General features: G+C 35.5%; 1 protein-coding gene, 1 long non-coding RNA gene and 1 other non-coding gene across 5 annotated transcripts in view; 1 reads left to right on the top strand and 2 right to left on the bottom strand.

Moving 5' to 3' along the window:
* MAMDC2 (MAM domain containing 2) overlaps nucleotides 1–13,156 on the top strand; it is a 183,422-nt gene that overhangs the window by 144,099 nt on the left and 26,167 nt on the right. The window lies entirely within an intron of this gene.
* LOC117099524 lies at nucleotides 2,591–2,781 on the bottom strand. The gene has a single exon (XR_004443858.1). It is a non-coding gene; the product is annotated as a U2 spliceosomal RNA (small nuclear RNA).
* Nucleotides 11,805–13,156, bottom strand: part of LOC117098487 — a 53,558-nt gene continuing 52,206 nt past the window's right edge. Inside the window, exon 6 of the long non-coding RNA XR_004443433.1 lies at nucleotides 11,805–12,246. This is a non-coding gene — a long non-coding RNA (uncharacterized LOC117098487). The remainder of the gene's footprint in view (nucleotides 12,247–13,156) is intronic.

Below are 13,156 nucleotides of genomic sequence, written 5' to 3'. Positions count from 1 at the left end.
ATCTTGCCAGATCTCAATATACCTTTTTGTTGTTGTTGAGTTCTTACTGTTTGTATTCTTTTACTAGTTGTGTTTCTTTTTTCTTTAGCCCACAACTAACACTATGATAGTTGTATTATTTTCATAACTACCCTAGTATTTGCTTTATATTTACATTTTTTTAAATCCTAAAAAGTATTCTATATTTATTCATATATTTCCCCATTCATCTTCATTCCTTTCTACATTTCCATGTTTATCTCTTGAATTATTTTCTTTGGTGGGAAGTGTTTTTCTTTTTCTAGAAGAATATTCTTCTGTATCTAGCTTTTTATTTTTGTTTTGTTTCATTTTGTCTTTGGTGCATGTCTGCTGCTGATTTCTTTCAGTTTTTGTTTGGGAATGTCTTTTTCCTTTACATTTGAAGGATAGTTTTTCTGGGAATAGAATTCTAGGTGAACAATTATTTTCTTATCAGTCATTTATGTAAAGATATAATTCAACTGAATTCTGGCTTCCATCATATCTATTGAGAAGTCAGATGTCAGTCCTAAAAATTTTTTTTTTTTTTGAAAGTGTACTATTTTCCTCTAGGTGCTTTTAATATTTACTCCTCATATTTGATTTTCAGCATTTTAGTATGATATGTATTTGTCCATTTTGCATTGTTATAAAGGAATATCTGAGATGGGGTAATTTATAAAGAAAAGTGTTTTATTTGGCTCATGGTTCTGCAGGCTCTAACAGCATGGCACCAACATGAGCTCATCTTCTGGTGAAGTCTCAGGAAGATTTTACTCATAGCAGAAGGCAAAGGCAGAGCAGGCATGTCAACATGGTGAGACAGAACAAGAGGGAGGTGGGGAGAGAGGTGCTAGGCTCTTTAAACAACCAGTTCTTACATGAACTAATAGAGCAAAAACTCACTAATCATGAAGGGGATGGCACCAAGTCATTCATGAGGGATCGACTCCCATGACCCAAACAGCTCCCACTAGTCACACCTCCAACACTGGGGATCACATTTCAACATGAAATTTCAGAGGACAAATATCCAAACCATATCAACATGCATGTGTGTAGTCTTCTTTGCAGTTATTCTGCTTGGGTTTCATTAAATTTCTTTAATCTTTGAGCCGAGATCTTTCACTAGTTTTCAAAATTTCTTGATCTTTATCTTGTCAAATATTGCCCCTGCCTAATTCTCTCTCCTATCTTTCTGAGACTCCAATTATAGGTACATTAAAAGTTCTTACTATGTATTATATATACTTCATGCTCTCCTACAAATATTCTCTTTCTTTTTGTTCTCAGTTCTTTAGTTTGGATATTTTCTACTGGCCAATGTAAAAATTTTTTTGAATCTTTCTCGGCAATGTTCAGTATGTTATTAAACCCATTAATTGATTTTTAATTTCTGTAATTCTATTTTTCAATTCTAGAATTTCCATTTGTTCATTTTTAAATAGTAGATTTATTGACGGAATTTGCATTCCAAATAATTCATTTTTTAAAGTATATAATTCAATGGTTTTAAATATACTCATGAAGCTGTGTGATGCCCCCTATCTAATTCTAGATAGATGCCACTATCTAATTCTAGAACATATTTTTATGACCTCAAAAGAAACTCCATACCCATTAGCAGTCACTCCCATTCCCTTTCCCCATCTCTTCCCTCTTTACCCCATCCCCAGACAACTACTAATCTACTTTCTATCTATATAGATTTGCCCATCTAGACCTTTCATATAAATCAGATCATACAATATGTGGTCTTCTGTATCTGGCTTCTTTCACTAAGACAAGGTTTTCAAGGTTTATACATTTATCAACTGATGAATATTTGGATTGCTTTCATTTTTTAGCTATTATAATAATGAAGCTATTTTATTTGTGAACAAGTTTTTCTGTGGACATATGTTTTCATTTTCTTTAAGGTATAAACCAGGGAGTGCAATTGTTGGATCGTATGGTAACTCTATACTTAACTATTTAATAATTGCCAGACTTTTTCAAAGTGGCTGCACCATTTTACATTCCCACTAGCAGTGTATTAGGGTTTCAATTTCTCCATATCCTTGTCAACATTTCTAACTTCCTCTTTTTTATTATAGTCATCCCAAGTGGGAGATGGCAACTCATGTCCATTTTGTCTGATATTATTATATCCAGTTCTCTTTTGGGAACTGCATGAATGGTGTATCATTTTCCAATCTTTCAGTTTCAACTTATTTGTATATTTGAATCTAAAGTGTGTCTCTTGGAGACAACATATCGTTGGATCATTTTTTCAATTCATTCTACCAATCTCTACCATTTGATCAGAGTGTTAAATCCATTTACAATTAACATAATTATTAATAAAGTAGAATTTGTGTTTGCATTTCAGCATTTGTTTTTTGTATGTGCTACATCTTCTTTTTGTTCCTTTATTCTTCTATTACTGTTTTTTATGTTAAATAGCTATTTTCTAATACACCATTTTAATTCTCTTGTTTTATTTTACTATATATTTCTAAGTTATTTTCTTAGTGGTTGCCCCAGGGATTTCAATTAACACCTTTAAAAAATATTTTTACAAGTAATTTTTAAAAATGTTATCTCCCAAAGGGGGTGCACCATTTCTGGAGGTACTAAAATATCAGGTCAATGCCTGGAGTGGACAGAGTAAGCTCCTATCCCATCTCCCTGCTCCAAAAACCCATTTAATATAGTATCCTCAGATAGAGGACATATCAGATATTAAGCTTATAAGAACAGATACCACACTTGATCTTAGCCAAAATGCTGAGAGGTGATCAAAACGATTGCTTTTTTTTTTTTTTTTTTAAGAAAGAAGTGGGGTCTCACATGTTGTCCAGGCTAGTCTCAAACTCCTGGGCTCAAGCCATTTTCTCACCTTGCCCTCTCAAAGTGCTGGGATTCAGGCATGAGCCACCACTCCTGGCCCTCAATTAACAACTTGACTTAAGATAGTCTAGTTCATATTAATATTAATTTCACAGCACACAAAAACTATGCTTCATTTCCTCCATTATTCTATCATGAATATGGCACCTTTTTGTGTTATAAGCCATTGACACAGTTTTGTAATTATTGCTTTATGCAGTTGGTTGTCTTTTAAATCAGATAGAAGATAAATAAAAATATACTTATTCTGTTCTTTACCTACACAGTTATCTTTATTGGTACTTTTTATTTCTTCATACAAATTTGAGTTACTATCTAGTACCCTTTGCTTTTAGCCTGAAGGACTTCCTTTAGTAGTTGGTGATGAATTTAGTTTTATTTGAGAGTGTCATAAGTTCCCCTTTGCTTCTGAAGGGTAGATTTCCTGCATACAGAATTCTTAGTTTTCTTTCAACACTTTTATATATGTCATCTCACTATCTTCTGGTCTTTATAGTTTCTGATGAGGAGTTAGCTGTTAATATTATTGAGGTTCTCTTGTATATAATGAGTCACTTTTGCTTTCAAGATTCTCACCTTAAAGTCAGCTGATTAGCAAAGAAAAAATTTTATTAATTACAAAGATTCGCTCATTGTCTTTGGCTTGTAATAGTTAGATGTAATTTTTCTAGGAGTGACTCCTTGAATTTTCCTAGTTGAAGTTCTTTGACTTTCTTGAATGTACAGATTTATATTTTTAAAAATCAGGTTTGAAAAGGCTTTGGCTATTTTTCAAGTGTTCTTTCTTCCCCTTTCTCTTTCTTCCCTTCTGAGACTTCCACTATGCATATGTTGGTACACTTGATGGTGTCCCACAGGTCTCTGAGTCTCTGTTCATTTTTTCTTTTATCTTTTTTTTATGTTCTTCAGATTGGATAATCTAATTGACCTGCCTTCAAGTTTAGTGATTCTTTCTTCTGCCAGTTCCAATCTGCTGCTGAGCCCCTCTCATGAATATTTTATTTCATTATACTTTTCAAATCCATAATTCCTACTTGGTTCTTATTTATAATTTGTAGTATTTTTAGTGATACTCTCTATGCATTGAGACATCATTCTCATACTTTATTTAGAAATGGCTTTCATTAATTCTTTAAACATATTTGTAATAATTGACTTAAAGTCTTTGCATAGTAAGTCCAATGTCTTGTCTTCCTCAGGGGTAACTTCTATTGACTGCTTTTTATCCTGTGTATGGGCAATAGTTTCGTATATCTTTGTGTGTCTCATACTTTTTGTTGAAAACTGGACATTTTGAATAATACAGTTTTACAGATTCTTCTTCTCCCCAGTTTTTTTTTTGTTAGTGCTGTTTATTGTTTTTGTTTTTGTTGTCATTGTTGCTGTACGATTGCTTAGTGACTTTCCTGGACTAATTCCGTAGAGTCTATATTCTTTGTTGTATATGGCTCTGCTCTGCTAGATTAACAGTCAACTAATTATTGAACAGAGATTTTCCTTAAATGCCTTAAACCAATAGATCCCCCAGAATACAGCAGGTTCTGTGTTTGTGTTGGGGCATGTCTTTGTTGCTCTAGTGGGAAGTTTACAACTTTGCCTTAGCCTCCATTTCTTGCTCATGAAGAGCCTAAAGGTCAGCCAGAGGTGACAGATTAGGACTTCCTCAGTTTTTTTTTTTTTTTTTTTTTTCTGGGGCTGTGTACAGTTCTTTATATTTGCATGGCCTTTCAGATTTCCAGAACTTTGTTAGAACTTTGTAAAGCTCCCTACAGATATCCCATTTCCCCAAATTTTTTCTTTTCTTTTTGGTCAGCCTTTTGTTAGCTTCAACTGTTAATGCCACCTCAGGCAGCTGCAATGTTAAACAGTTGTTTAACTGATTGTTTTTGATAAATGCCATGCAGATACAGTTGTTCATACAGAGTATGATTTACTTCAATCAGGTTAAATAAAGGCAAGCCCTGAGAATGAAGTTTTCCAGAAGCTGCTAAACAGGTTAAATAAAGCCAATTCTCTAGAGATGGGGCTTTTAGGGAGCTCCAAATCTGTTCTGTATCTTCCAGTGGCTGCTAAGTTACTGCTATTTAAAACACATAGTTATAAAGCTCTTGGCTTTCACATCTTTTGTAGAGTAGAAGAGATGGAGATGGAATTACGGCAAGAAAAAAGGTCACTGTTCTTAGCAAAATTCAGTCCTTTTTCTTGGGAAAAGTACTCTTGGATTGTCAAAAGCCTTTAGTTAATTTCCAGAATTCTGAAAAAGTTGATTGTGACAGTTTTTTTGCAAGTGTTCTCATTGCTTTTATGGAAGAATAGATTTTCAGAGGTCCTTACTCCACCATTTTGAAGGCTCCATATTCCTCCTCCTGATTTTTTTTTTGCTTTTGAATAGATTTGAGTTCGTTGGTGAAATTCTCTGTCATATCTGTTTTCTTAAACACATAAGTGCTCATATTATTGAATTATTAATCATAATTATTTACAGTACTTGTGTGATAACTCCATATGTGGGCCACTTGTGGTTCTGCTTCTATCATCTGTTACCCCCATCCCCTCTGGTCCTGTTTCTTGATAATGTCTGGTGGATTTGACTGAATAATGGACTTGTCAATGAAAAATTATAGAATCCTGGGGTGATGGTATTTCCCTCTAGAGAGAATTCAACCTATTCTCCAGTAGACAACTAGAATAGAGCAAGTCACCTCAGTTCAATCAGAATTAAGCTAACTTGAGGTAGTGTTATAGTTCTATTATGCTGGCCTACTTCTGCTTCTACCCTAAACCTAGGATATACCCTCCAAAAATACACTCTCAGATTTAACTAGGAATTCTCCTCCTTAGTATGTACTAAACTTCAGTTTGTGTCTCTTCAGCTGATGAGATTCCTGAAAATCCCACTTTGTTTTGTATTTGGCTTCTTGTCCTCTTGCTCTCCGCAATTTAAGAATTTCACAAATGCCTTAGAAGATTAACAAGTGATGGGATCACTTTTTCATACCTCCCTTTTCTCAGAAAACTTGTCCCTGAATGTCTTGTCTGCTTTGGTAGCCCTGAAATTCAGTTACTACCTTCCCAACCCAGTGAGATCTGTTGGTTTCTCTGCCACTTGGCTGCTGTTCTCTGAATGGTATCTAAACTGAACAGGCAGGTCCCCCAAGGTGGAAAGCATCTTGAAGAATACTGAGCTCATTTCACTGACCTTTCATTTTTTCTTAGATCTTGGACCCTCATGTCTTTGCTGTTTGGAAATCTCTCTGATAACTTCAAAACAGGTGTTTTCTTTAAAAAGTTATCTTTTTTTCTAATTTTTCTCAGCAGAGTATAGCTCTGCTACAAGTTACTTAATAGAGACAGAGGGGATGTCTTTGGCATTGTATTTTTCAGCATTATTTAATTAAGAACATGATTATTACACTCAAAATATACTCTTTTCTGTACTACAAGTCAACCAGTCATAGGGCTTTGAATGAGATATTTGTGTCTCTGCCCTCTTACGACATATTCTTCTGTTGATATGTTCTGACTGTTCTGCCCAAGGCCTTCCTGTATCTAAGATTACCTTATTCCATGGTGTGCTGTTCTTTGACAAGGGGTAGGAGAGGAAGAATATACAAATTTATATTTATATTGCCTTTGGCTTTAAACTGCCTAAGAGACCATGGAATTTTCTATTTCTTTCCCTTTATAAGTCCTCATCTTGAATAATAAATATTGGTGACATCCAACTATGTTGAAGAAAAAATTATGCAATGATACTTGTTAAAGTACAGCAGGCTTGATTCAGTATCATTGTGATAGTTATAGGGACCACTGCAATGGAATTTTGCAGTAGGGAAGAGAGATCGGGCTCAACTTTGAAAAAAGTGTGGGCAAGTGGGAATTTATAGTCAAATGGTTGGTTGAGCGTCAGTGAATGAAAAATGACTAGGAGGTAACATCAAGGGTAAGGGAGGCTCTGGCTAAACCAACCTAACAGGATTCTTGCTGAGGACAGGCATGGTGATTGGACATCACCTGGAGGATGATGGAGGATGAGGAACCTTATATTGAGGGTGATCGGATATTGAGGGTGGGGGTTCTTGTTAACTAACTTATTAGGGTTCCTGCTAAAACTGGATTTTACAAGTAAGTACAAAGACAGGCCTAGGAGAAGGCTTAGGAGCCTGACTGAAGTTCAGTCAAGCAAAGACGCTTTGTCAACCATCATAGGAACAAAGTAATTTACTTGTCTTTTTTGTTCAGTTATCAGAGAAACCACTTTGATAATCACCTAAAGGTTTTTTGGAAAGTAATCTATATTATAAATGTAGTATTACTTAGATTGATGTCACTGAAATTTCTTTTCCATGGAGGATATATTCTAAAATAAGAAAATTTTAATTGACTCAACAAGTTAATAGATCTGGAGGTAGATCGGATCTTCTAGGTCAGCTAAGGCATCATATGCATTTAAAATATTACAACACTGAATAAAACCCATTCAAGGCAGTATTAACTATTGTCTGCTTGGATCCTGAGATAGCAACAAGAAGCTTGCCTGTAATTAGATGTACAATTTAAGCAATTATTACACTACATTTGAAAAGGAGACCTCCTATAGTCTGTATTGCTCATTTATTGCATTTAGTCCTAACAACCTTTTCTATGTCTCCTTTCCATATATAGGCAATAAAGTAATGGCAGGATACCAAAATGGCTGAACTTTCTATTCTATACATTAGTAAAGTAATAAACTCAAAGACTTGACTAGGAGCACAGTATTTTTCTCCTTGATGACCACAGGGTATTTGTTTGGTATTAGTAGTAACAAGATTCTTTTTGAATGAATGCGGTGCACTCTGGGACTTTATGAAGATATACCTGCATTTGTCGACTGAATTCTGCCTTTTCACTTCCCATTCTTAAAGCCTGTCATCTATACTTGAAACAACACAGACAGGGAGGAAAAAGAAAGGGGAGAGGCCTACAAAGCTGTTTTACAGACAGGTACATTAGCTGGTCAGTCAATATGGATCCATTAAATAAAAACAGAAGCTCAGAAAAGCCACACTATAAATATTTCAGTTTATTTTGTGTCTATCAGAATCAATATATCATCATATGTAGCAATTCCAAGGGAGCTATAGTTCCTGACTTACTAACTGGTGATGCAATAAACCTTTCCAAATTCTAGAGTACAGTATGGTGTGGAAAGACCAAACAATGAGCTGCCTCTGCCATTTGCTGCCTGCATAACCTGGAGAATAATTACATGACTTCTCTGAGCTTCAGTTTCCTCATATGTAAAATAAAGATAACAATCAATGACCTGCTGCTATGATTTGAATGTGTCTCCTCCAAATTTCAGGTGTTGAAACTTAATGGCCAATGTAACAGAATTAACAGACAGGACCCTTAAGAAGTGATGATTAGGCAATGAGGGCTCCTCCCTTGTGAATGGGATTGAGGCCTTTGTAAAAGAGGTTTCACGCAGCATTCGACTGGCTTGCCTTCATGCCTTCCACCATGTGAAGACATAGCGTTCCACCCCTGTGGAAGATGCAGTCCTTGTTAGACAAGCAAACCTGTCGGCGCATTGATCGTGGACTTACCAGCCTCCAAAACTGTGAGAAATAAACTGCTGTTCTTTATAAATTACCTAATCTTAGGTATTTTGCTATAGTAGCACAAACAGACTGACATCTGCTAATCTCATAGTGTGGCTCTGATGATTAACTGAGATTCTATTTGTGAAAAGAATAATATGTAAGCTCCACTGAACTGAATGATATTATTATAAGCTCCACTGAATTGAATGGTATTATTATTTTTACAATTAGTGAGTCTTTTACAAATTCTCATGTTTACCTCTGGAGTATTTTCCTGGACTCATTGTTTTGTCATTTGTGCTTTTATAAAATAGAAAATTATGACATATGATTACAAGTAAAATGAGTTAGTAGAAACCAGAAATTCTGTTGGAACCTTAGGCCAATATTACCCAGATTACATTACATTTACCACCAGGTAATTCAAGTGGTAAGTACATGAATATTTTTCTAATTTGTTAGTAATATTCATGTACAAGAAAAATACATAACCAGTACATCAAAACCATTGTTTCACAGGTTTACAGCTAGCTGTCTATTTTCATGCTAATATGAAGTTTCCTGTTTGAATAAATGTACTAAAAAATGGAATCTATTTAAAGAAAAGCATTAAATGAATAATAGTACAAATACGGATAGGCAAAAAAATATCACAAAGGTGATATTTGTATGACTAAAGTTTGGGAAACATTTGTAGAACAAGTCATTCTAGTAGAACAACAATAAAGACCAAAAAACAAACCAACCAACCAAATCCAGCCGCACCACCTGGCTCCTATTTAATAACATAATAATGGTATCTGTAACAGATGGATAGTGACTTGCATCGAAGTGGGATGGACTCTGTAGGATTTGACAAACTATTTCCTGCTGCCATTTACTTGAGTAGCTCTATCCTGGCAGAAACAAAGTTTCCTGACATAGATGCTACTTACAGTAGTCCCCTCTTATCTGTGATCTTGCTCTCTGAGGGCAATAAACCATGGTCTGAAATATTAAATGGAAAATTCCAGAAATAAATAATTCAAAAGTTAAATTGAGTGCAGTTGAGTAGTGTTATGAAATCTCACACTGTCCGGCCCCATCCTTCTCCATCCTACCCAGCACGTGAATCACCCATTTCACCAGCATCATCCACGCTGTCTATGCTCTCTGACCATGAGTCACTTAGTAGCCGTCTCCATTATCAGGTGTTCTGGTACCACAGTGCTTGTTTGTCACCTTCATTTTACTTCCTAGTGGCCCAAAGCACAAGCGTAGTGTTCCTGGCAATTCAGATATGCCAAAGAGAAACCATGAAGTGCTTCCTTTAAGTGAAAAGGTGAAAGTTCTTGATTTGATAAGAAAAAACAATTGTATGCTAAATTTGCTAAGGACTACATTAACAATGAAACTTTCTGTATTAGTCTGTTCTCACTCTGCTAATAAAGACATACTTGAGACTGGATAATTTATAAGGGAAAGGAGGTTTAATGGACTCACAGTTCCACAAGGCTGGGGAAGCCTTGTAACCATGGCAGAAGATGAACGAAGTACAAAAGCATTTCTTACGTGGTGGCAAGGCAAGAGAGCTTGTGCATGGGAACTCCCATTTATTAAATGAGCAGATCTCGTGAGACTTATTCACTACCACAATAACAGTATGGTGGGGAACAGCCCCCATGATTCAATTCTCTCCACCTGGCCCCACCCTTGACATGTGGGGATTATTAGAATTCAAGGTGAGATCTGAGTGGGGACACAGCCAAACCATATCACCTTCTATCTATCTGTGACATTGTGAACAGATAGTGGGATGGACTCTGTAGGATTTGACAAACTATTTCCTGCTGCCATTTACTTGAGTAGCTCTATCCTGGCAGAAACAAAGTTTCCTGACATAGATGCTACTTACAGTAGTCCCCTCTTATCTGTGATCTTGCTCTCTGAGGGCAATAAACCATGGTCTGAAATATTAAATGGAAATTCCAGAAATAAATAATTCAAAAGTTAAATTGAGTGCAGTTGAGTAGTGTTATGAAATCTCACACTGTCCGGCCCCATCCTTCTCCATCCTACCCATCCCAAATAGAAATTTGTGCTAGTTGTGCTGTTGCATGTCAAACTGCAAAAGTTATGGCCACAGTAAATGATAAGTATTTAGTGAACATGAAAAAGGCATTAAATTTGTGGGTGGAAGACATGTAAAGAAAACATGTTTCAATTGATGACAAAATGTTGCAACAGAAAGCATTGAGACTATATGAAGACTTCAGAAAGGGATCCCCTGAAACAAGTGACACCAAGCCATTTACTGCAAGTAAGGGATGGTTACATAGATTCAAAAATAAGTTTGGACTGACAAATATAAAAAATACTGAAGAGGTTGCATCTGCTGATGAAGAAGGTTCTGCTACCTTTCCAAAAGAGTTGAAGAAATAATCAAAAAGAAACGATGCCATCTAAAGCAAATCTTCAAGTCTTCTGGAAGAAGATAAAACTTGCATTCATAGAAGTGCAAAGGAGGCACCAAGGCATAAAACATGGAAGGACTGATGAACTCTGGAACCACATGGCAATGCTTCAGGGCATATGATAAAGCCAAGATAGTGTACAAAGCAAAGAACCCAGTACTCTGGAAAACAAAAATTAACTGCCCATGTTCTGGCAACATAATCAGAAAGCATGGGTGACAGCCATCTTGATTATGAAATGGTTCCACCAATGTATTATCCCAGAAATAGAAAAAAAAATACTTGGAAGACAAAGAGTTGGAATTTAAAGTCCTGTTAATAAGAGACAATGCTCCTAGTCATCCTAAATCTGTCAGCTATAAAACACAAAATGAAAATGTTCAGGTTGTGTTTTTGCCTCTGAATACAACCTCATTGCTTTAGCTTTTTACCATCATTTAGTTTGTCAAGGCTACATACACCTGCCTTGTATTTGATCACATTTGATCAGCAATTGATGTAGACCCTAATCTGGATATAATCTGTTCTGGAAATCATTCACTATTACAGATGCAATAGCATTCATCAAAGCTGCAACGGACAAATTAAAAACAGAAACTGCAAATGTCTGCTGGAAGAACTTATGGAGTAAAGTTGTGAATGATTTTAAAGGCTTTCTGGGGATTGATGAAGAAGTTAGGAAAATCATTCACATGGCAAGACAAGTTGGTGGAGGATTTGCCAACATACTTGATGAAGAAATGGAAGAACATATTGAAGGTTTTCAAGTATTACCAAATGAGGAATTGGAAGAACATGTTATCTACAGAGGAAGAGAAAGATGAAGAAACTGAAGCAAAACCAGCTGTGTGGGTATTACTGAAATTTGCCAAAGTGTTTCAAATTGCATAGACATCAAAGGACAAAATTATGGAACATGATCCTAGGATGGAACGCAGCATTAAAGTCACCAGTATGATCAAAGGATTACAACATTTGTGGCAACACTTTAATGAGTTAAAAAGAAAGAGACAATAACATTCTATTACAACGCTCTTCCAAAAGTTTTGGCAAAAACAAAACAAAACAAAACAAAAACCTTCAACTATTGAGGATCTCCAAACACTGACATCATCTTCTCCTGACATCCAACCATCCATGTCGTCATGGCTCATTTATCCAGGCTCACCTAAATCAGATGCTCCTCCTTCTGATGTATCCTTAGAAAGTCAATAGTAGCCCAACGCTACTTTACAATGCCTGGGTCATTCATCCCACTTTATTTCATCACGAATGCATTGTATCATCTTGCATCAGCACAAGAATGGTGAGTACTGTATAGTAAGATTTGGAGAGAGAGAGAAAGACCACATGCACATAACTCTTATTATATTAATTGTTCTATTTTATTATTGTTGTTGTTTATCTCTTACTGTTCCTAACTTGTAAATTAAACTTTATTATCAGTATATAGTATAGAAAAAAAGCATAGTACGTATATATATGGTTTAGGTACTATCCACAATTTCAGGCAACCAGTGGGGGTTGTGGAACTTGAGACTACAATATTTATGAGACAATAAATACAAGTCTTAACGAAATTCCCATGGTGGTACTGGCCATTATAATTTTATTAACATTTATATGATACTATGCTGTCAGAATTCCTTGTAAACATTAGTTTTAGTTGACCTGGAGTTTACAGGGATTTTGTAGCCAAATGATACTAGAATATATAAGCCAAGAGTAACTATCCAGGTTAGTGAGAAAATGTCTCCAACTATTTCCTATCCATTGACTCCCCCAGTGAATAGAAGTCATTCAGTCCTCCCTCCCTGATCCTACTATTCCAGAAAAGCAACCCTGCATCATTTAACAATTTACAGAGAAAGAAACACCAGCACTTTCTTTTGTAGTACAGTTAAATATTCCAATAAATCTTCCATATTTCTGGCAAATAAATTCTCTTCCAATATGCAGATAAAGGTAGAAGTCTTCATTTCCAAGAACACAAGAACTTCTTGTGTGATTGAAATATTAATAATACATTAAAATATTAAATAATGAAATTTATAAAAGTTTGCTTTGAGACAAAAGAATATCACAACTCTGTTTCAATGTTTTACTTCCAGTTTATTTCAAGTCCTTGTCTTTTAAGAATTTTGATAGTTGATATTCGGACATGTAGGAATGCTATCCAGTGAGTTTGTAACTATCTGAGGAATTAGCTCCGGATTATTAAAG

The sequence above is a fragment of the Trachypithecus francoisi genome, unplaced genomic scaffold (assembly GCF_009764315.1).
Source record: "Trachypithecus francoisi isolate TF-2019V2 unplaced genomic scaffold, Tfra_2.0 Lachesis_group16, whole genome shotgun sequence".
NCBI classification, from domain to species: domain Eukaryota; kingdom Metazoa; phylum Chordata; class Mammalia; order Primates; family Cercopithecidae; genus Trachypithecus; species Trachypithecus francoisi.
This window is presented reverse-complemented; position numbering and strand designations above follow the sequence as displayed.